We start from the raw sequence: 25,560 nt of genomic DNA, 5'->3' as shown, positions 1-25,560 counted from the left end.
CCTATCCTGTGGTCACCTATGTAACAAATGATGTTTTTCTTTTTCTTCATGAGACAAACACAAACACCTATTTTGCTCTTGACATTAAAGCTGCTATATCTTTTCACTTCTAATTGGGGATGTGTTGCATGGGGGGGGGGGGAGAATCCAAAATACCAAAACCAAATGCTGGAAGGTTCTTTACTCTGAGCTGAAACTGAAGCAGAACTTGGTCCTTCTTCAAACACTCCAACCTACCTTGTCCTTCCTATTACTCCTTGCTCCCTTTTATGCCTTGACTCACAACCCTACGTATGCAAATTACCCATATATCCCTTTATCTAAAAAGAACCAACTCCTGCAAATATATTTAAGCATATAACTGCAATCCAGAATCATCAACATTGTAATTTAACTACTGTCCCCTGCTCTATTGAAACTGTTGAGCAGCAGATGTTCTGGTTGGCGACTATGTGCAAGAGACCAGACATCAGTAGATGCATCATAATCAGCAGGGCCCAGGTGTGTAGCCTTTCTTATGTGGCCATTTGTGGCCGAATCATAATGGGTAGGAACCAGATGCTAGGCACTTCATATCCAGCCATCTGATAATTCATACTGTACTTTCCTACCCTTTACCTTGAGAGGTAAATTGAACCTTGGTTCTTTTTTCAGCAGGATGCCCAGTGTTCCGACCAACAGAAGTGAACCATGTTGTATTTTTGGTGCCTTGGCTTCGTTATGGTGACCCATATGCTTCTTATATTGTTGTTGCTTCTGTTGTCCTGATTGTCTTCTGTCAGAGTGCATTTGGCTTACGCATCTGTTGCCCAGCAACAGTGAACTTGCATTGTAATAATTCAGCTGGCGACTTGTGTTGTGGCATTCTGTTTAGCTAAATAGATGCGTAAGAAAACTGTGGTGATGGGTTCTGTTTCCATGCCTAATCTTTTAGGCCAGCTGTTTGTAGACTTTGGGATGTATCTGATGTTAATCGTACTCAGATTGGAACCACTGAAATTAATGACTAACTTTGGTTTAGCATATTGGATATCCTTTTCTGACAGGAAAGTCTCAAATTCTACAGAAGAAAACCTGAGTGCCATTATCTAAGATCAATTCCCTTGGGGTTCTCTACTGAAAACTGAAGTAAGAAACTTGAAAGCAGTAACAGAAATGACATGTGGCGTAAAAGGAATTTCAGGCCATTTACTAGAATAATCTGTAATGGTAACAGCATAATAGCAGGTGCCTTTTCAAATGGATCATCGATGTCAATGGTCAGCTTCCCCGAGGCTGAATCAGGAAGTGTGATAAGCTATAACAGTGGCATGTATGTGGTTGCTATCTTGTCATTAAATTGGCAAGTAACACAATATTTCTACCTGCTTCCAGGACACCCATAAAAATAACAGAGTCATTGCCTGGTTTATACAATCCGTTGAAGTGTATCAGTTGTATCAATTTTACTTGTAATTCTGGCGGAACGAAGATGAGTATCACAGACCACAAGACCATTATGTAGGAACAATTTGTCTCATATCTGAAAGGAAGGCAATAGGGCTGGGTCTACATTATGCATGTGACATGGTCATTTTACTATAAGCAGTGTTGGAACTACTGTTAGGAAATGGCTGTCAGACCATATGTAATGGTCCACATCATAGCCATGGTTGCTATCCGAGGATGACAAATGTGTCCAGGATATCACAATAAAAAGTGAGAATCAAAATGACACCCCCCCCAGTCGACATTTCTCAGTCGACATTTCTCAGTTTGCATGCAGAGGGATGTTCCAGAGAGTTGATGCCACTGTTATTAGGTGTCTATTTGGCAGCCAAAGCATGACAAAGAGGACCTTCTCCAATGACTGTAAAGAGCAGCTGAGTCTGTTTTCATGTAACAGAGGCAACAATGATAATTGTACAGAAGTGCACATATTATCTCTGTCTCTGATCTCTTCTGATGCTGCATACTGTGCCCCCATTGTGAAAATGTGTGTAGAGAAACAGAAAATGGTAAGGACACATCTTTGTAACGCTTGGGTGTTCTGCCATGAGTAAATTGACTCTAAATAAGTCATCTTTGGAAGTGCTAGGAAGTTAGAGATGTTACAAGTGCCTGTTCCAAAATGCTTAATGGAAGAGTGCATCTATTGTGTGGAAAGTTTTAAGATGAGACATATCTCTTTACAGGCACACATTTGCAGGACTAGAGTTTGAAATGTGACTATATTTCATGCCTTGCTGGAATTGGTGTGGCCCCTAGAGGTCATCAAGGCCAGTTTGTATGTTACTTATGCCCTTTAACATACAACAAGTTGTGTATTAGCAAAAGCAGCACAATGTGTGAACTGAGCATTAGTGATTTAAACTATTGTATTCCTATGCCACTTTTCATTCAAATGAATCTCAAAGCAGCTTATGAACAATAAATAACAATAACGTAATGAAACATAATAGAACATCACAAATACAGCATGAATCATATAAAATAATTAACGTATCAATAAAACAATTACAATCTATAAAACACTATTAACAAAATAGCAACTAAAAATGAGCTAAAGATCACAACTACAACAGAAATCATATTATATGATTAACAAATCAATATGGCATTTCTGATTGCACATGTTGTCTTGTCTTTTGACTTGGAGAACCAAAATTCTAGCCAGCCTCCATCTTATAACTTGCCTAAGGGTTATAGCTAGGCTGCACAAGTTTCATCTCACTTACACTGGCAAAAGCCAAATGTGTGTTTTATCTGCCGTACAATTAGGAGAACATGCCTTTTTGCTTTCAAACTCGGCTTTTCTTTTCTTTAAACACTGCCTTTTGATGTGAACTCTCAAATCAGCTTTGGTGATTTATGACTCGTTCTTCCCTTTAATAAAACTCCCTGTATTGTAAAAGTCCAGGAAAGTTAAATCTTCCATGGTTGCTATAAATTATGAAAAACTTCAAAGAAATCCCAGAGAAAGAAAAGGCATGATATTGTGGTTATAAGGCAACTGGGATGGGTTTCAGAAGACCAAAGCTTTATTTTTGGCTCTGTCGCATACCACACAATCTTTGGCAAGTTGTTTAAACTCTTTACCCTTATTTCACAGATCAATAAAACTGGGAGGGGAAAGAGGTTTCACCTCACATAGTGTTGAAAGGCTAAGACTGCAAAGCTAAATGCCAGAAGCAATTTTTACAAGCTTTGCTCTGGAGTAGTCACACAGACATCCATTGCATTTTTCTGTTAACTAATTGACTTTCGAGTTACTTTGGCAGGCTTCAGCCGAGATTAATTCAAATTCATGGGAGTTCTACCTTGATGAGATGTGGACTTCCAACTGAAAATTAATTAGTGATTACATCATTTCCCCATTCTTAGGCAAACTGGTTTATACGCCAGATGATTGTGACTCATAGCGCTGACTTGTATTGTCCTTTTTTCTTTCTAACATATTCAGACATTTCTCACATAAAGGATCAATAGCTATTTTGCTCACTGAATTCCTAAAATGTTTGATCCACACCATGTCCATGTCATAAGATATTCTTGCTTGAAAAGGATATGTGAACTTGGTCCAAATGGCTCCAGTTCAACACAGGGCACAACATATGTGAAGTTACACATATACGTGAAGTTAACACAAACAATTGGGATCTCACCACCAGTTGTTTAGTGGAGAAAGGGAATGGAAAGCAGAGTTAAGTCCAGCTCCCCTCACCCCCCTAAAAGTGCAGATACCCTTTTCTGAATTTGGGTCTGTGTCACTTAATGTCAACTAATCTGGGGGGAAATAATCTTTACAAATAAACCAAGGCAACTGCAAATCTTGTTGTTGTTGTTTAGTCATTTAGTCGTGTCTGACTCTTCGTGACCCCATGGACCAGAGCACGACAGGCACTCCTGTCTTCCACTGCCTCCCGCAGTTGGTCAGACTCATGCTGGTAGCTTTGAGAACACTGTCCAACCATCTCGTCCTCTGTTGTCCCCTTCTCCTTGTGCCCTCCATCTTTCACAACATCAGGGTCTTTTCCAGGGAGTCTTCTCTTTTCATGAGGTGGCCAAAGTATTGGAGCCTCAGCTTCACGATCTGTCCTTCCAGTGAGCACTCAGGGCTGATTTCCTTAAGAATGGATACGTTTGATCTTCTTGGAGTCCATGGGACTCTCAAGAGTCTCCTCCAGCACCATAATTCAAAAGCATCAATTCTTCGGCAATCAGCCTTCTTTGTGCTAACTCCCACCCCAAAGTGGTTACTTAAATGACCTGCAACTCAAGTAGCTATTAAGGTTCATGTAGAACAGGGATGGCTAACCTATTGCCTTCCAGATATTGTTGGACTCCAACTCCCATCAAGCACGGCCAGCATGGCCAATGGCCAGAGATGACAGGAGCTGTAGTCCACAGCAACAGCCAAAGACCCATAGGCTAGCCATGCTGCATACAGAAGCAGGTTAAACTTAAAACTATTTAAGACCTCAAGACTTTTGGAAGTTAACTACCCAGTCAGAAATGAAACATTTTGAACTTTTCTCACTTCCATCTGATAAATTGTGCCTGCCCAAACTACCAATTCTGCATAACTATTCTAGGTTGAGGAACCTCCTTTTCCTTTAATTCTGATTACCCTACTCAAGACTGGTAAGTCATTTTGGGTTTCCTTTTAAGGTAGTTTTTAAATTGTTCTCAATTTTGTATTTTACATTGTTGTGACACTCACTGAGATATTGTAGTGAAGGATGGGTAACAGTAGTAGGAGTAGGAGTAATGCACAATGCACACAATGCATTTCTAAAAAGAAGATACACTCTTTTTTCTGAAGCACATCAATGAAAAACGACACCTTTTGTTATCTCAGTGTTGTCATTTAAAAAACAAAAACACGTTAATCACAGCAACTTTACATAGCACTTTCAGCCCAGACACATTTACTCCCTGCTTGTGGAAAATGATGCTTTGAAAGTATGGAATGAAATCATAACACATAACTTTGCGTCAAAATTATCAGGGCTATTTATCAAAGGAAGACTGCTCCCTGTTTTCCACAAAACCCTTTATTTAGGGATTTCTGTGATTTATTTTTTTTAATGGTTGTCTTCTTTAAAAAGCAAGCCAATGGGTTTTCCCTTGGTACTATTACCTGCAACAGTTTTGTTCTGAATAATATTTTTCTGAACTACAGACGCTGCTGTACAAAGGAACACACACACACACACACACACACAAACGAATATCACATGCTTTCAGTGAGGCCAGGATGGATTCTTTAATTCTTGGGTGTCCCCACCCAAATTGGGACTGTTGAGATGCATGCCACAGTCTTAAGTTTGATATTTGATATTTGAATTTCTTCCCCTCCCAGAGTTTGCCTGGTCTCATGTCTGTTCATGTCAGCAGTACATAGACAACGTTGTTTTCAAGGCCTCTTGTGAACTGCCTTAAGTGCTACTGCCTCCTTTTAAGGTAGAAAGAACTGGCAACTAGGAGTTGTGTGTGGAAGGGGAGATAACTTTAATGAAAGAATAAAGCTTAATTTAATACTAAATCATTGGGAAATGATCTTAACCAAGTCAGTATTTCTTTATTTTGGCTAATGTCAGAGATGCAGAATCCATCTTACACGTATAAAATTTAAGAGCCTTTAAAGGCATCAATCACTTCACCTCACGTTTCATGGTGAACTTAGCTAATCCACAGTTTCCAAAACAATGTGCAAACTGAAACAGAGTCATCCTTGGAAATCTGCCCTTCTCTGAATTTTCCAGTGCGGTTCTCACATCACATAATATGTACAAAAATGAAAATTCTGTTGCTTTCTAATGCTTATTTTATTTTAATATAGCTGTATTATTTTTACCATTTTATTTATTTTATTTTCAACAAGTTTCACAATCTCTTATTTATTGGTTCATTTAGAAAAATATGCATATACCCCTATTCAGAAATAGTACCTGAGCGGTTTACAACAATTATACATGAAACCAAACAGTGAAGCCATATTAAAATGTTAAAATCAGAAATCAGCTAACAGCTATTGAAAGACGTATTGCTTTAATTGTCTGCATAAGCTTGATGGAATAGAAAAGTTTTCAATTGGGGTTTAAAAATCAAAAGTTACGCACATCAGTTAAAAACACTATAAAAATGCATTAAAAGTATTTCTGTTATATAAAAAATATAATTAATGAATAATCGTAAATTGTGCTGATAAAGTTTTTTTATTTTCATGATTTTATTTCTCCTGTTACATTGTCTTTCATTACAACCAATATGCTTCTGATAATTAGAATTCTCAGAGTTTGATGATCCAGTCATTGGCCAAGGATAGTTATACAGCTTTCCATTTTTTTTTAAGCATACATCATTTTTTGCTACCACAATCATACAGAAGGTTAATTCTATATGTTATTAAATGAGACATATACTTTAATAATAATAATAATAATAATAATAATAATAATAATTTATTTGTACCCTGCCCACTCTGGGCGGCTTCCAACAAAGATTAAAAATACATTAAAATGTCACACATTAAAAACTTCCCTTCAGATGCTTCTAAAAGTCAGATAGTTGTTTATCTCTTTGACATCTGGTGGGAGGGCGTTCCACAGGACGGGGGCCACTACTGAGAAGGCCCTCTGCCTGGTTCCCTGTAGTTTTGTTTCTCACAGTGAGGGAGCCGCCAGAAGGCTCTCAGCGCTGGACCTCAGTGTCTGGGTAGAACGATGGGGTGGAGACGCTCCTTCAGGTATACTAGGCCGAGGCCGTTTGGAGGGGGGGGAACAGTAATGTATTTATCTGTCTATAATATCAAGCCCTTTCTGGTGCCTCAGGACAGCTAAAAGTGCTTAAACTCTATTAGAAATTATAATTCAGTTTTTTTAAAAAAACAAAACAGAGAAAGTGCAGCAGATTAAAACAAAAGCACTGGAGGAAAATTTGTCGGAGAAAACAAATGCCTGTATAAATGAGTGGGGAGTGAAATGGATTCAGTATTCATTTAAAAGCAAATCTACCTATTTCATACTTATCAAAACCAAGATGCAAACCCAAACATAGCCATCCTTCAAAATTCACACTCCTCTGAATTTTGCAATGCAGTTCTCTAGCCACGTAGTGTGTTCAAAAAATGCATATACTAGGATAAAGGATAGCCTAAGTATACACATACATATTAGGAGAAATTTACATTACAATGCTGATAAATTTTCATGAAGACTTCTTTTAAAAAATCACAGGCAGATATGGAAATAGGGCAAACTGAACTGAAGACTGTAAAAATGAGAAACTGAACTGAGAGAAACAAAAAATGACAGATTTGCCTATCCTTAAGCTAACCAGAAAGGTGGTCTACTTGTTTGCATGGCCATGTGGCAAAACTTCAGAGCCTTCTGAGCTAATTTTATATATTGAGAGAGATTGTATCCCGGGAATAGGTCAACATTAAATTCAGTCCATGAGTTCAATATCTGCAGGTTTTACAGATCATTTTTAAATCAAAAGCTTATTTAGATTCTTCAAATGTTTTGGTTTAATAGCTGGAGTAATAATGAGACTTATAAGCTTTGCACTCTCAGCCCCCCTGTTAACCAAAGCAATTTAATCTGCTTGGACTTTAGTAGTCAGTAATGTCCTTCATTCTAAGGTTGATGGTAGCGCAGTCCAGTTTTAAGTATTAAGGATCAAGAAAGGCTTGTTCTGGATTAAAGAGTCACCTGCTATAGATTAGCTATATGACAAAGCATTTCCAAACAGAAGTTATATTAAACTGTTTTTAGCCTCTGCTCACAGCTGCTCTGATCGTAGCTGGAAAATGTGAATATTCATCAGGAAAACACATCTGCATCACCAACCATGCAGTCACATGGATAACTGATCCAAGTCGCAAAGGTTGACCCTTCTGAAGGCTGAGATAAAGCAAAAGTCAAACAGAAGAGCTGGCAGAGAGCTCTTCTTTTCCATGACTGAAATGACTCTGCATGATGCAGACCTTCTGTGCATTGTTCACCTATAGCAGCAGTCTGTGTTGAAAAAACCCAGTTAGATTGGCCCAGTTCATACAGTCCCCCCCCCCCAGAGTGGTCCCATGGCCATCACTGTGAAGAGAAAGTAATTTATGAGCTGACTGGGCCTTACAGCATCCAACTGATGATTCATATAAGCTTTTAAAAATGTTCTCATGGAAATCATTGCTGGGAGACAGGGAGAAAGTGCATTGTTCTTCCAAAGGGATTTTAACATATAATCACCGGGCTATCAACTCAGGTTTATTCTCCTGGTCTCCCCAGTTTATGTCCCAGGGGCCCTTTAGCTTTGGACGCTACTAGAGATAGTGGAAGACCTCTGAGGTTCTTCAGAGCTTAATTTGGCTTTAAAAAAGGAGACATTCATAAACCTTAAGTTCTGAATTGTTCAGACTAAAAAGAGTGTTGGGCCCCAGTGTGTTATGGTAGCTACAGTTCTTTCTAGAGGGCCTGTAATACAATATAGGTTCTAAGGTGTCCTTAAAAACTATAGTACTCAGGATGTCTTACTAACCTGTGCATATCCAGTCAGAGAAAAACTTTTCTAAAAGTTTTCTACAGACTCTCCAAGTGTCCCTATTTTTCAGGCATGTCCCTGATTTAGAGAAGCCATCCCAGTTTCTGATTTGATCCTGGAATGTCTCTCTTTTCCTTAGGATGTCACTATTTTCATTGGAAAAATGTTGGTGGGTAGGGAGTTATTCGACCCCTGAGCTGTCTGAAGACAATCCTGTATAGCGAAGGGTTTTTTTTAATGTCTAAAGTTTCATTATGTTTTTATATATGTTGGAAGCTGCCCAGTAAGATGTGCGGGGTATAAATAGTAAAATTATCATTATGGAATGGGATGTCTCTATTTTCATCGGAGAAATGCTGGAGGGTATGTTTTACAATGCAACTGAGCATTATGAGATGAAGGGATTCATGTTCTGATGCTGGAAAACATGAACTTTGGGGACTACACTATTATCTCTTTATATATACACATTTACCTGTCTGAGCTCTTCTCCATCAAGAAGGTTTTTGAAGAATGATTTGGAAACCATGTGCATCTTATGTTTTATTTCCCTTCTTCAGTCTTAATTAATCTAGAGGTGAGACATTCAACCTATCTAAGAAGGAATTTAGCTGATGGCAAGTTACCCACAGCCAAAGGCCTTGTGTCTTCTCCATTTTTATGGATGCAACATTCTCTTCCCATGTGTTCTGGATTTAAGCATGGACCTATCAGGTTTCTTTTTTGCCAAGTGTTCATCTTTTCTTCAAAAGTACGTTTCCCCTTCTTTGCACTTTCTGTGGATTTCCCCCACAAATATTTCAGAATTCAATAGAAAGCCAGGAAGTCTAAGCCACAATTCTCATTTGATTCTTGTAAATTGAAAAATAGAATCAGCTGTCCTTAACAGTACATCTTGATTGGGAGTTAAAATCAAATGGTGAATACTTCTCCTTGTCAACAGATCATTCTCTCTGATTTCATCAGGGAAGATGATCAAGAACAGCTGATGGATCAGCCACCTAGATGGCCATGTGTATTACTTCAGTTTTAAAGCATATATTAATAATGCTTTCCCTTTCCCAGAAGCACACCATTCCATGCTTTACAACTGTTTCTGCATTCCTGGCATATAGAACAAAACACCACGGGGAGAAATATGTTTAAAAAATGGTTTACCAGGGCTTATTTTAAAAATGAAATACTCTGAGCATTCACATTTTCACATTTTAATTGCAATTAAATCAAAACACCATCATGACTACACAAATAAAATAGACTTAGCTTCTGCTACTCATTGTAGAAAAGGACAGTATTTTTTAAAATAACCATAATAAAATCAGCATCAGCAATTATGTACATGACCAGTCACCTGCTCCCTGACTCTTATATACTGTATGTTTGTCCAAGGTGCATTTGCCGCTGTTTGGGTGATCATCTGGGAGCCCCGTGGGACCATGGACTTTAGCATTAAGGTCTAGACTTAGCTGAACCCTCCAAATTTACAGGTTGAATCTGGCAGAAGAATGATTGCTGAGAATGCCAAGAGTATTAATTCAAGGGTAACTAACACAGTGCCCTCTGGAGGTTGGGCACTATAACATCCATCAGCCCCAGCTAGTTAGCAATGATGGGAGGCGAAGTCTGAAACATCTGGAGAATGAGTCAGTTTCATTCATTTTCTTATTTTCCCATTGTTAAGTTTCGTTCTCCACACATCCACATGAGTTTGTTTATTTTCTTAAAGTCCGTGTGAAAATTCATCAGCATTTCGGTGCAATTTTGTCTTAACATACACATTTTTGTATGTTATTTCCACTAGCATATGCATTTTTGTGCACATTTTACCAGAGTATGTGCATTTTTGCACACAATCCTTGACTGGATTTAGGACTCAGCTACATTAGTAAAGAAAAAGCATTTTATATGGGTTATAACACTGTGACACCAGATAGTGCTGTGGACTGCATGTAATGCTTTGAAAGAAAATGTTATGAAAATGATATATAGATGGTACATGACCCCAGTCAAACTTGCAAAAATATACCACTTGTCTGATAACAAATTGGAAATGTAAAGAAAATGAAGGAACATTCTTTCACCTCTGGTGGACTTGCCCTAGAGTGAAGGCTTTCTGGGAAATGATATATAATGAGCTGAAAAAGGTATTTAAGTATACCTTCCCTAAGAAACCAGAGGCCTTCCTTTTGGGTATTGTCGGCCAGAACGTGTTAAAGAAGGACCGAACATTTTTTATGTACGCAACAACAGCAGCAAGGATACTTGTCGCTAGGCATTGGAAAACTCAAGATCTACCCACACTGGAAGAATGGCAGATGCAACTGATAGACTATATGGAACTGGCTGAGATGACTGGCAGAATCCGAGACCTGGGAGAAGAGACGGTGGAAGAAGATTGGAAGAAATTCAAGATTTATCTACAAAAATATTGTAAATTGTATGAATGTTAAGAAGGATGCGAGAGTATAAACAACTTGGCACCATTAAGCTAGATGAAGTGAATTATGAAGATAAGCTAAACTTAAGAAAGGATAAAAAATTTGGAAGTTGTAGGTTATATTTAAATTCTTTAAGATTTGAATAAAGGATAGTTAAAATCAGAGATATAACATTGGAAAAGTAGATAATAAGAATAGAAATAAGGAGATAAATTTGCTGGAAAAAAATTTATAAACAGGAACGCAGGAGCAGGAGATGTGAGGGAGTCCAAAGAAGTGAAGAGAACTATGTCAAGAGATGTTATATTGTATTGTTTATTGGCGTTGTAATTTTAAACCAAACTGTTAATAAAAATTATTAAAAAAAACAAAACAAAAACAGATAGTGCTGTGGAGTCCCGTCTTTCGCCAACGTGATTTCACACTATGAGGTTTATAACTCGTTTTCCTGAACACATTTTTGATGTGTCTAGATCCAGACCCAGTTTGAATGCACTGCAAAATTTGGAGAAGTACTAGTTTTGAAGGATGGCTCCGTTTCAGTTCGTGTTTGTTTCAGAAAGTGCATGGTACATAAGTTCACATTTAAAGGCAAGCTGAATCATATTTCTCCTCAATCTGGAGGGCTACATTGGCTACCCTTGCTCAGGCTTATAGCTCACATTTGATGGGAAATGTACAGTGCAACACAGCTTTTTCTGTGCCCCAGCAATACATCTTCAAAAACACATGCTTCATTATACCTCCTGCACACATCCAGTGATTCTATTCATCTGTTGAATACAGGTGTGCAGCCAACTGGCAGAGCAGACTTGAAGAAAGAAGTGAAGCTTTGCCCATATCTAGCTTGCCAGATCTCATTCCCTGTTGGGATACTGCCAGGGAGACAAAGGCCATCATGCCCCCACGTCGACTCCGGACGATCCATCGACCTCTGGTAGAAACGCAGTATCAGTCAATTAGCGACACAAGCCTCAGAAACAGCTCCCACATTCCAAGGACTGGTGCACGCTCTTTCAGCAGAGTTCGTACAACGAAAGATGCACTCAGGAGAGCATTATTTACAACTTTATTCAGCATTGGTCAGAACAAAGGAAAAACATGACTGCCTGTCTGCGTGTCCAGGCACAGAGAGAGAAAAACAACAGCTATATACAAAAACAGATACTTCCTGTGAACAGGAAATACGCAGGCTGTGACACAACAACCTGCTCCCTTTTTAAAGGTGGAACGGAAATATCCTAACATTCCCACAGGCCAAGGCCATGTCGGCAGCAGAGGGCTAGCCTGTTGTTGGCCTCTGTCTGCCTCAAGAGACAATGGAGTGCGCCTCCATGGGTGAAGTAAAACCGCTGTGGTGACATCACTGAAGTGACCTCCCAAGGGTGCAAACCTGGGCATTGTGTATGGTGGTCCTGAGCTGCCCAGATGGCAAGACCGCCCTCTCGGCTACACTGATGTGGTTGAAAGGAAAGCAGATGTCAGGAGTCCAGGTTCTCAGCTTGATAACACAGTAAGTGTGGGTAATTAAAAAGGAGGACTAATTGCAAAAACAAACAGATAGCTCCGGACGGCTATGACAAAGCCGCCGGCATCATTACTCAAGATGACCCTTCTGAAGACTCCTTCCGGCCGCGACTGAAGATATTGAACTTACAATTCTTACATCTCTTCTTCAGCTTCCTATCTTGAAGCCCTCCCATTCGCTGACTTTTTGGACTTAGTGGATCAGCTCCAATTTCCTCCTGTGCTGAGAGGCTGAGTCTATTCGTGACTATTCGTGCTTCCTGCAAGCTTTGGTTGTGTTCCTGCCTGCTCTCAGCTACTGCCTTATCAGTCGGTTTGTCAAGGTCAGGAAGAGCCGAAGTCTGCAGCTGCCTGTCTAACATCTAAGCCTCTCTGTTCCTGACTGCTTTCTGCAGTTGGCTGCAAATCTTCGCTTAGAGCTGGCTCATTCCTGACACCAGCTTGTCTGCAGGAGTTGCTGGAAGGAGGCATTCAAGGCACCATCCAACTGTCTTAGGGACACCACTCCACATTTATTTAGGGTTTACTCCTTGGCCCTTTCTTCTCCCAAAGATGCTCCACAAGGCATCAGAGTTTTAGGATCAGAGTTTTCCTTCTCCTAGATGAGCTGCCTTCTCAGGTTGATGAGCCCCATCTGCCCCTCACTTCCCTCTACAGCACATGCAGAAACAGCCTTCCTGACCAAGGGACCCACTATGGTTCTGTACCCAACTCTAATTTGTCAACCTTCCTTGCAGCAACCTATTCCCCACTGTAAGGGGGGAGACTGCACTGCACATTCTTGTTGGGAGTTACTGCAGACAGCTGTGCACTAGTGCAACGTGGCTTGTGGAAGCAGGGTGTGTTGATTTAACATACTTTGGAACCTTTTAAAAAACATTTCAATGTAAACATGCCCAGAGCACGTCAAAAATCAACAACTCTTGAACCAAAGCCAGGATTTCTGGGGTGTATTAGAAGGAAATATCCTCTGTAATTACTTCAAGGCATAGAAAATCCATCATAGCCCAGTTATATTATCACAGTGACTAGTTAGCCGCAATTAAGAGCTTCTTACTTATTTCTAATTAAGAGTTTTCTTCACTTTTAGCTGGGCTTGGTGATGCCATTGTTCCTTTTAATGCAGATATGTTTCTCCCCAACCCCCTTCTCCTTGGAATAACTTAACAGCTTGTAATATATTTCCCGAGCTGAGTTCCCTCAACTAGCAAAAGTTTCTTCTTTCCCCTACAAGATGGTTGTCAGCAATAATCAGAACTAGAATAAAATATGAATCTTGAATTAATTTGAATTGTAGTGCCAAATGTCAGCAATTGGTAAAATCAAAATATCTGAAAAATATGGAAGTTGGATAAACAGATACTGACACTGCTTCCCAGGGCAGACAAAAACTTGGATCTATAAAGGAGCAACTGAGGTCTGGATGCATAAATCATCTGACTTCAGTGGGAGAAATGGGCCAATTAACAATTTAAGACAATTAAAGCATTTGCTTTTTTAAAAAAAGCTTACTGTTTATAATTATGGAAAATATTCTGCTTTCTGTGGAGCATTAATTTTTGTTCAAGTTATGTTCCTTTTATTTCAATGACCATTTTTGTATATAAGGACTTTTCCAATATAAGCAACACCCTAGAAAGATTAATTGCTACCTTTGAATAAATATTGTGTGTGAAATATAGTAGTAGCAGTAGTAAAAGTAGTAATTTATTATTTATATGCTGCCCACCTGGCTAGGTTGTTCCAGCCACTCTGGGCCACTTCCAACAAATTAAAACATTAAACAAAATAAAGCCATCAAACATTAAAACTTCCTGTACCGGGCTGCCTTCAAATGTCTACTAAACGTCAGATAGTTGTTTATCTCTTTGACATCTGATGGGAGGGTATTCCACAGAGCAGGCACAACTACCAAGAAGGCCCTCCACCTGGTTCCCTGTAATCTCACTTCTCACAATGAGGAAACTGCTAGAAGGCTCTTGGAGCTGGATCTCCGTGTCTGGGCTGACAATGGGGGTTGAGATGCTCCTTCAGGTATATAGGGCAAGAAGCAGATCACTGTTCATTGCTCAGATTTTTCTGCAACCTGGCCTGGGATCATTTTAAAACAGGGATGGGAAAATGTGTCAATTTCATTTTATTTTTCTCCATTTCTCATTTTTCTAATTGTAAGTTCAACTCTTGACATTTCTTCAAAGTTTGTGAATTCTTCTTTTAAAAGTTCTTGTGAAAATTGATCAGCATTTCCCCCTATAATACATATTTATGCAAATCAATTATGCAAAGCCGGCAAAAAAGAAAAGTCTTCCCCCTAAAAAAAGCTAAAGAAAGGCTCACAAGTTCCCACACCTCTTTTTCTAGAAAAAAAGCGCCCTGGTTCTTTTTACTAAAATATGCATATTGTAATGATTTCATTTATATACTCATTATATGCCAAAATAGCTTCTAAGCTGTTTGCAACCATAAAATCAATCCATTTTAAAAAATGTAAACCATAAAATCACTTGTTCAGTTTGGAAAAATTCTTGCCTAAACTTGTGTGTCAGCAGAATGCCAATGCATTCTGCCAACACAGAGGGGGCATTTTATATTTCAGCAAGGCCCACCTCCATGTCACCACAAGCTGATAGTCATCAGGCTTTGGCAAAGCTAACCATTAACTGACCATTGTGTCTTTACTGGGCAGTGAAGAGGAAGGCATTGTTTCAGGTAACCTGGTCCTGAGTTACTAAGGGCTTTGTGTGTAAGTAGCAGAACCTTAAAAGTGGCTTGGTGGCTAATAAGCAGTCAGTACAGATCCCTTGATGGGACGCGGGTGGCACTGTGGTGTAAACCACTGGGCCTTGGGCTTGCCGATCGGAAGGTCAGTGGTTCGAATCCCCGCAACAGGGTGAGCGCCTGTTGCTCGGTCCCTGCTCCTGCCCACCTAGCAGTTCAAAAGCACGTCAAAGTGCAAGTAGATAAATAGGTACCGCTCCAGCGGGAAGATAAACGGCATTTCCACGTGCTGCTCTGGTTTCACCAGAAGCAGCTTCGTCATGCTTGCCACATGACCCGGAAAAACTGTGTGCGGACAAACGTCAGCTCCCTTGGCCAGTAAAACGAGATAAGCGCCACAACCCCAGAGTCGTTCGCGACTGGACTTAACTGTCAGGGGTCCCTTTACCTTTACAGATTCCTTGGCACTGCTGTGATGTGTGTCTCTTAAGAAGCTGCTCTCTACCCATGCTATGGTGTTCAGTCAGCAAGAGTCATTATAAGTACACAGCATACTTATGAGGACGGAACAACACGATGAAGGAGAGAAAGGTTTGCTACCTGGAATTTCACTAACGATCTTAATGCCTTCTCCAGAGCTATTTTGGCTGCATGCTGGAAAGCAATGCTTATGGATCACAGGGGATCTGGTTACTATTTCGGCTACACAACAGAAAAGAGGAAATGTGTGTCAAAAGTTCAGCCACAAGGTGGAGGACTTTAATGTTGTTGTGGGTTTCTTCTTCTCGTTGCTTGCCTTCTCATTGCTAGGACTACTTGCTTTTACATTAACGTAAAAGTGAAGTCGTAAAATAACCAGGCAAAGATCTGAAATTAAAAATTATACTCTACCACTACACTGAGAAACATCTGAAGAAGAATAGTGTCCAGATTAGTGTCTCTGTGTGTACATGTTGCACATCCTAAATATATGAATACATATTTCAATAATTTTGGCAAAGATTCATTATTGAGAATAAGTAGATATAATATGTATACCCAAATGACATGGATAGATAGAATGGGGGGGGGACTGTATTATTAAGCCTTATTTTGCTTGTAATTATAGAACAATTAATATTAACCTTCCCTGGATGTCTGCTTTAAGCTAGTCTATTTTTAAATGTTATTTTAGGAAGCCATGTACCATCTAAACCTATTAGAGTTCTGTGGTTTGGAGTATCAGGAGAAACTATTCTGCGAACAAGATCCCTCTCCATTTTCTGCCTTGAGGATATAAATGATGAAATAAATGAAAGCTTTTAATCTTATGTAGGATGGATTGCTTCACTTTCACCCCCATGGATTAAAGTCACCAAACCAAAAGCAGAGCTCTGTTCACAGTGCATATTATAGCTGTAACATAAATCAGACCAAAGGGCAGAGTAATAAAAAGGATAAGCAACAGTGAAAACTAAAACCATAAAACATACTGCTATTGAACTAAAGACTTATTTTGTAATCTAAGAATCTAGTGTTCTGCAGTTGTCTTACTTGCCTGTGCAGAACTGTCCTATTGGCACTCATACATCCGAGATCTTTGCTTTCAGCTTGCCTGTGGGCAATGCTATCTGTGTTGGAAACTCAAGACAGTTGAGCAAGTTTTGCTGTGCCTTTATGAAACCTTCTTAAAATGCTGGCTGCAAATGCTTCCCTGTACCGACTTACTTGGAAGTAAGCCCCATTGAACTCTTTGAGTTCTCAGTAGACATGTATATGGTTGCATTATACTCATGGATGTAGAAATACCTGAATTTACCTTTGGGCTTTGGATGGTTTGGATTGAGTGGTGGCATCCCTCTGCTCATTTCTGTTGCGTCAGCTGGCCTCCTGCTGGCCACTGCTGGCAGAATGAAGTCAGCATGAGTGCAGGCCATCGCTACATCCTGAACAAAAGCCCCATCAGTGGAGGCCAGTGGGCACTCCTGAAATGGGGCATTCCTGGGGTTGGGTTAGGGCGGAGCCAACCTGTTAAGAGTTGGCTCAGGGATCAGACCCAACTTCCTGCCCCCCATCTTCCATCATGAGTGGCTGGGCTATATATGGTGTGGTGGTTCTGCTGTTACACAGAGCCTCAGTGGCAGTAGACTGCAATTACCAGAAGTCCTTGGTAAGATGGCCTAGTCAACAGACTTCATGGGAACCATCACATAGTGACTCTTTGCTACAAAATGAGGAGCTATTCTGTTCATAGAATAATAAAACTGGAGGGCTGCAAGGGATCATTAGGATGAGACTGAGATCCAGCGCCAAGGGCCTTCTGGTGATTCCCTCATTGTGAGAAGTGAGGTTACAGGGAACCAGACAGAGGTCCTTCTCAGTAGTGGCACCCGCCCTGTGGAACGCCCTCCCATCAAATGTCAAGGAAATAAGCAGCTATCCTATTTTTAAAAGACATCTGAAGGCATACATACGCTTCAGGTTACACGCTCTTCAGATTACAGACTCCGCTAACCCAGAAATAGTACCTTGGGTTAAGAACTTTGCTTCAGGATGAGAACAGAAATCATGCTCTGGTGGCACGGTGGCAGTGGAAGGCCCCATTAGCTAAAGTGGTGCTTCAGGTTAAGAACAGTTTCAGGTTAAGAACGGACCTCCGGAACGAATTAAGTTCTTAACGCGAGATACCACTGTACTATTATTATTATTACCGTCATAAAGTTATTCCTGATGTTTAGTTGGAATCTCCTTTCTTGTCATGGGAATACATTGGCTCTGCTCCTAGTCTATAGAGCAGGAGAAAACAAGCTTGCTCTATCCTCCATGTGACAGCCCTTTAGACATTTGAAGATGGCTATCATAATGTAAGCGGGGACGCAGGTGGCGCTGTGGGTTAAAGCCTCAGCGCCTAGGACTTGCCGATCGAAAGGTCGGCGGTTCGAATCCCTGCGGCGGGGTGCGCTCCCGCTGCTCGGTCCCAGCGCCTGCCAACCTAGCAGTTCGAAAGCACCTCCGGGTGCAAGTAGATAAATAGGGACCGCTTACCAGTGGGAAGGTAAACGGCGTTTCCGTGTGCGGCTCTGGCTCGCCAGAGCAGCGATGTCACGCTGGCCACGTGACCCGGAAGTGTCTCCGGACAGCGCTGGCCCCTGGCCTCTTAAGTGAGATGGGCGCACAACCCCAGAGTCTGTCAAGACTGGCCCGTACGGGCAGGGGTCCCTTTACCTTTACCTTTATCATAATGTAAAATTTGGGCTTCTGCTTCAACCCAAAAGAAGAGGCACTGACTATATATTCACAGCGGAAAGAAACAAGAAACAGTAAATGAAAACAAAGGAACAAGGAGAACTATTTCAAAACTATGGATTGCACTATGGAAGCTGCTTTTTGGAACTGCTTTGTTGCTGCTATGAGCTGAGCTTGAGAAGTATTTCAGTTTCAAAGTAAGGTATGTGGACAGTTTTATAGCTGGTTCAAAGGATATATTGACAATTAAGTAGAAAAACTGTAGCGCATTTCATGAGCATTGGTTGTAGAGATCTTCTTTCATACCCCATAACTATAGCAATGTTATCAACACAGAGCAAACATAGCACCTTTTTTTTTTTTTTGCAGTTCTGGAAACAAATAGATTTGTGCTGTTGGCACACACATTTGAAATATAAACCCATTTAATTCTTCATAAGAAAGTGCTCGGTAAGTAGATCCAACAAGCTGGCTGCGGACAGATGTTCTTGAGAAATAATCACATGTGGCTTGAAATGGGGAGTGGGATGGAGAGCACTGCTCCCTCTGCTGCCTTGAATGGATTCTTGAAACACAACCATGCCATACCAAATCTTATTCACAGAGTGTCGCAGGAAAAGTCCTCCTAACTCAGCCTTGACCAAGCTGGTGCCCGCTAGATGTTCTGGGCTGAACTTCCCATCAACTTTATATCCAAGCTATCTCCAAGACCGTATTCCTGCATAAGAACTTGCGTAGGTTCTGAAATCTTCAGGGGAGGCTCTTCTCTTGGTCCCACCACCCTCACAAACACACTTTGTAGGGACGTGGCAGAGGGCCTTCTTTGTGGCTGCTCCCATTTTTTGGAACTCCCTCCTTGTTGTCCTTCTGCTGTCTGGTGAATATTTTCTTGTTCTAACAGGCTTTTGGGAACTGACTGCTTTTTCTGTAATGACGGGGCTGGTGCTGTTCTATTTTTGCTGTGATTGTCTCTGTGTTTTTAATAGATCACAAACACGCCCCCCCACCCCACATTTAATTCTATTAATTTCAAATAGTGTTTTTTTTAAAATTACACCTCCAATGCTTTTAGCTGTTCTTATTTTATCTGAAAGCCGCCTTGACTCCCTGTCAAGGAAAAAGGTGATATATATATATATAAGTATATCATCATCATCACCATCTGACCCAACCAACCCTGCTTGGGCTGATGGGAGTTGTATCCAAAGCTTCTTTGGCTCCACAGAAATAGAGGAATCCAAGGCGCAGGGTTAACCCCCAACTGCAATAGCATGCAAATATCAAATCAATGCTGTTTGTTGCTACACAATTCTGGAATTTTCCATTTAAGCAGAAAGAAACAAAGGCCTGCAAGTTGCATTTTGGAGACGATGTCACTCCCCAATAAATCATGATATGGCATTGTTTAATGTAAAAATTATTTTAAAGAGATTAATTGCTTATGTAACTCAAGCTATCTTTGACTCCAGTTTTGCACAAGCCCCTTGGGCGACATCTGTGAAAATGAAAACTGAAGCTGTTTTCCATAGTGTGAACCCCACCCACCAGATGCCTGAGGTAACAGGCAGCGCTGGGTGGGGCCCACTTACGTTCTTTTCCAGTGCAAAGAGAATCCATATGCATGCTGCCAGAATGGTACTTATTTTAGATTAAGAAGAGAACAATAAAACAAGACGAAATGAACAGGCTTAAACAGGAGACAGAGCCGAGGTTGTGCTTTGCAGCTGTAATTCCAGCGAACGCAAAAATGTCTGCCCCCACCCGCCATCAAAAGCTATGGCCACAATATACTGAAAGTGGGAAAATAGAGTTCAAACAAGATGGACATTTTAAGTACCATGATTATATCAAGGCTTTCTTCCTGACCATACATTTGGGAATGCATGCATTTAGAGTTAAACCAGCCTTCTCCAGTCAGAGGCCTTCCAGATATTTTGGACTACAATTTGCATGAGTGACTGGGGATGATGGGAGTTGTAGTCCAAAACATCTGAAAGGCTGGTTTAACAGGCTGGTTTAACAGCATTTAGTTAATAGTTTTCAGAACAATTTGTCTTTGCCTCCTTCTGAGGCTGTGAAGTGCATCAACAGCAGCAGTTCCTGATAAAGGCTGACCTATTTTAGGGACTGCAGAGCTACTAACTGTAGCCGGTTTTTTGTACCTTTACCTCATTGTGTAGGTTTTATTCATATTTGCTTCTGGACTCGTTCAATATGTGCGTGACCATGCATATGCACATCACACAAAAACTGGAAGTGAATTTTAAAATTGCAAAAATGGCAAACCCACGTTGGAAAAGAAATTGGAAGTGTTGGACTGTGTATGGGATGGCACCAGTGTATGTGCTGTGGCACACAAGTTTGGCAGGTATGAGTCCAGCATACATGTCTTTAGGACACAGGAGAAGGAAATCCAAGCATCAGGGGCAGTGAGCAGCTCTGGAGCACCCAGGACAAGGCCCACTCAAGACATATGAGACACTGAACCTGTAGCTAGAAGATATGAACCACCAGCACACCCCCATGAATGGCAGCGACTTGCGCAAGAAGGGTCTCAGGCTGTATGCCTTACTCCAAACTAGGGATGGGTGAATCTGCCAGTTTTGGTTCTTCCAGTTTCTCATTTTTTCAATCTTAAATTCAGCTACCGAAGTTTGTGCAGCAATTTGCAGTTTTCTCTTTTTAAATGAATCTTCATGAAAATTATTCAGTATTTTAGTGTGAATTTTTCCTTTGCTTATTTAGAAAAGTTTTCTCCTGCTTTATCTCCCCAAGAGCCTCCCAAAGCAGCTTTCAAAAGATGGGAGAGACCGTCATCATATATTACAACATTTTAATTTTATTTTCCCCACCCTCCCCACCAAAAGAAAAAGCATATTTAATTTTATTTTCCCCACCCTCCCCACCAAAAGAAAAAGCATATTTAGCCATTGCTCACCGTTTTAAATCTTAGCCTTTTATTGAAAGAAGTTCTCAAGACGTCTTATATCACACTACAAAAACAATATAGTAAAAGAATATTGCCATCTGTTCTATAGATTCCTTCGTGTATAATTACCCACAAAAATGTGTTGGCGTACTAGATTCCTTGTACTATAGGCTATAAAATGGCGCTTGGATCACAGTTTCTATATATAATTACATTTTATGTGAAAAGGGAGAAGAAGCTGAACCTTTGCTTATTTTTGTCAGACACATTAGGCTTCCACCTTTTACTTCATCAGAACCTCCCAACTTCCTTCCCCGCTTGCTACTTGACAACATGCTACTGTGTGGCCTGTCAAGTCCCCTGCTCCCTCCTCTGTCAAGTCCCCCAGTGCTCCCTCCTCTGGTCTACACGGTGCTGTTCATCAGTAGGGCAGTTTACGCAGGAGAAAGCTATCCCTGGCTGCTGGTTATGACAGCTGAAGGTGGTCTTCAGGAATGGTGGTCCTGTGCCTCTGAAGGCCAATCAGAAGGTTGGCTGTTCGAATCCCCGCGGCGGGGTGAGCTCCCATTGCTCGGTCCCTGCTCCTGCCAACCTAGCACGTCAAAGTGCAAGTAGATAAATAGATACCACTCCGGAGGGATGGTAAACGGCGTTTCTGTGCATTGCTCTGATTCACCAGAAGCGGCTTAGTCATGCTGGCCACATGACCCGGAAGCTGTACGCCGGCTCCCTCGGCCAATAAAGCGAGATGACCGCCACAACCCCAGAGTCGGCCACGACTGGACCTAATGGTCAGGGGTCCCTTTACCTTTATTTATTCTGAATGTTTGTAAGTGATGCCAATAAAGGTTTGATGATGACATTCTTTGCCATCACACTGAGACTAGACTATCACATTTCTAAGTGGTCGGCCCCACCTGAAAGGATCAAAGGATGGCACAGATTCACATGCAAGGCAAAAACAGTGGTGGCCCCAAAGAGGGCATCCTCTGTGGCAGTCCCATAGATGTGGAATTCCCTCCTCACAAGGATGTGTCAACGGCATGAATCTACCCAGCCAAAGAGTTTAAAGCTTGGTTAATAGTTTGCCATCATCCCATGTATGCAGATCCTCCTGCTTTTAAGTAATAATAAAAAAAACTGACTCCAACTCTAAAAATGCACTCCGGATGGAAGAACATGGCTATAAAACAATTAATAATCCATAACAATATTTAAATCAGACTCATATGCACATCTCTGTGTAGCAGGCTTAATGGCACATCTGGTCCATGGCACTGTAACCTTCTTAAGGAATATTTTGCCAGATGTTTGTGGTTTGTTAATTAGAAATTTTGTGAGAAGATAGATGATGCTCCTATCAGCTCCCCTTGGAAACAGATTACTGCCAGCACTAACCCTTCTAAAATATATGTTTCTACTCCAGGGAACATTGCCACAATAAAGGGATGATTAAATGGCTTGCTCATTGTTAATATGAGCTTGAGTCGCTAGGCCATATTGCATCAGTGTTCGTAACTCAAATATTTTAGATTCTCAACCCTAAATTTCAGATTTTTTTTCATGGCCAGTTTCCTCACTGGGGAAAAAGCCCATCATGGATTCTCCCCTTGCGAACAGCTACAAACAAAAAATACGTGTATCCCCCTCAAAAAAAAAAATATGACAATTGCTAAATGTGAACTATATTTTAGAGATAACAGAACATCCATTACAATCTAGAATGGATTCCTCTGTAGGATTCAGCTAAGTTGTGGGATAGCTCAGTCGGTAGAGCATAAGACTTTGAATCTCAGGGTTGTGGGTTTGAGCCCCACATTAGGCAAAGGATTCCTGCAGTGCAGGAGGTTGGACTAGATGACCCTCATGGTCCCTTCCAACTCTACAATTCTATGATTCTATGGGTGGAACAAGGTCTGCTCACCAATGGGCCCCCTCTTTTTGCCCCCTGTGCCCCCCAAATCTTCTCTGGTGGGTTGGGGAAACTCTTAGAATAAGTTTAGGGGTGCACATGGGGAGCAGGGAAGTGCCATTGCATGAGTTGACCTCATTCCCCACATGCATACTTCACTTAGCACTATGCTGAATCCCGCTCCTTGCTTTCTTCTTCTTGTTGCCTCCTGTTGCACTGACTAGAGGAGACCTTGTATATACAATGCTGCATATACACTGGTGCAAGGGACTTGTGAGCATGCAACGGAACACCCTCTTCCTCACCTGTCCACTCCAGCACCCCGCACCTTCTCAAGATTAGCTCTGGGGGGCGGGTCCAAAGCATAATTCTGGTGTGCATGAACAGGGAGAAAAGAAAACAATTGTGCCAGAGAAATTGCACTGGCACAGCGTTGGACATTATCCTACGCATGGATCCTGCAGAACCAATATGAGGAGTATGTACATAATCTCCTGTCCAGTTAACAGCCATTAATCTTTCCATGTACTGCCCCCTTCTTAACTGTAAGAGTTTCTTATACTGATCCCATTAAATCTGATAGTTCTGAATTCGGAATTCGACACCAGCAAATTAGTGTTTGAACTCCCTCTGTAAAGCAAAGAAGATCAGGCCAACATAGATTTTTTTTTAAAAAAAGAATTATATAAATGCCTTGTCAGTTGAAAGCCCAGTATGCTGCATTTTCACACCTTGGGTATTTGTGAGTCTGAACACTTTCTCACCAAAGAAAGCGATTCACTTCCCTAAGTACAATGGGGAGTATTCAACTAAGTTTTACTCAGAGTAGACCCATTGAAATGAATGGGCCTAACATAGTCATGTTCATTCATTTCAGCATTCATTCATTTCAGCATTCATTCATTCCTTTGAGTAAAATTTAGTTGAATACCACCCTGTGTTTTCATTGGTTGCATTAACAATGCAAAATTATCAAGTGTTTGCTTTCCCTTTAAGTGACAATACTCTTTTACATTCATCCACAGGCCATGTGTTTGTTCTGTTAGGAGTACCTTTTTTCGTTATCACCAGGAAACCTGTGATCAAAGATGGGCTACGCCTTCCCATAGAAACCAAGGGAACAATTTGTTTTTGAAACGATAAAGTATCATTTATTTATTTAGGTTGCTGATAGATGCTCTCCTTCCTCTCAACCCTGGTGCCGAATTCAAGCTTGAGGTTTCCTTACTGCTTCCCTTCTATGGGATTTTGTTTGTTTGTTCCTGTCTGCAAGCCATGTGGAGGGCTTGCTGTTTCATTGCTTTCAGCAGCTGAGCAACTCTGAAATGAAACTCACTCATGGCACCTCAGCTGGATTTTCACAGGGTTCCAGTTTCAGCACGGAAACTTGCCATTTGGGGAGAGAGGTAAAGCTTCCAGCATGTAAAGACTGAACCGCTTTTCATACTGAAAGGATTGTGCTGTGCATTATATAGCATTTAAAGGAAATGAGGAGGTAAAAGGAGATGATGCCCAGCGCTACTAACATCTGTCTCCCTGTCTTGATAAAGCGGTTGGTGGGAGAAAGAGGAGGGAAAAATTATAGGCCTCTTTTCAGATTGCAGTGGCACTAACCACCAAAGTAAAGAAAGCAAACCTAATCTTTCCTCATTTTCCCAATCTTAAGTATATTTTTTCCACATTTCAGCATAAGTTTATTTTTTAAAAATAAAAAACCTCACAAAACTCACCTGTATTATAACATGCATTTATCCTCATATACACATTTTTGTATGCAGTTTTCCCTAAAATACACATTTTTGCAAAACTATTTTCTTGGATATAAAGCATTTTGTATGTTATTTTCACTAATATATGTCTTTTTTCCCATGCACCTTCTAGCTTAACACACACATTTTGGTCTGTATCATTTGGTTGGAAAACAGCAATGCAAAATTCAGAAAAGTGTGAATTTTGAAGGATCGCCATATTTCAGTTTACATATTGTGAAGCAGACCAAATTACTCCCTCCCTTCCCCCCCATAGTTGGCTATCTATCACGGAGCATTTAAATGCTTTGGATGTCATTTAAATGTCATCATAAATAGTCGTGTGTGTGTGTGTGTTATCACAGGTGGTGCCCAGTACAGCCAACTGGGTTTAGGTCTACCTGGTGCTTGAATAGGAAACATTCCAGGAACTCTCTGAACACTGCCTTAAGTTATATTACTGAAGAAATATGGATATCCAATAAGAATGGCTACATTCAGCATAGCACTAAGTAAATCCTTGTGCAACTTCAGCTTGTG

At 40.7% G+C, this 25,560-nt stretch overlaps 1 long non-coding RNA gene across 2 annotated transcripts in view; it reads left to right on the top strand.

Annotated features, from left to right (window-relative positions):
- Positions 1 to 18,614, top strand: part of LOC307212961 — a 40,338-nt gene extending 21,724 nt beyond the window's left edge. Inside the window, exons 3-4 of one of the 2 annotated variants that reach the window (XR_013837295.1) lie at positions 15,663 to 15,797; positions 18,487 to 18,614. This is a non-coding gene — a long non-coding RNA (uncharacterized lncRNA). Of the gene's footprint in view, positions 1 to 15,662; positions 15,798 to 16,380; positions 16,459 to 18,486 lie in introns of those variants that run through there. The other variant, XR_013837296.1, reaches the window with a different exon arrangement.
- The last annotated feature ends 6,946 nt before the right edge of the window (positions 18,615 to 25,560 follow it).

The sequence above is a fragment of the Podarcis cretensis genome (genome assembly GCF_951804945.1).
Source record: "Podarcis cretensis genome assembly, chromosome: 3".
In the NCBI taxonomy this organism is placed as follows: Eukaryota; Metazoa; Chordata; class Lepidosauria; order Squamata; family Lacertidae; genus Podarcis; species Podarcis cretensis.
The sequence above is the reverse complement of the archived record's forward strand: the minus strand, read 5'-3'. Positions and strand labels throughout refer to the sequence as shown.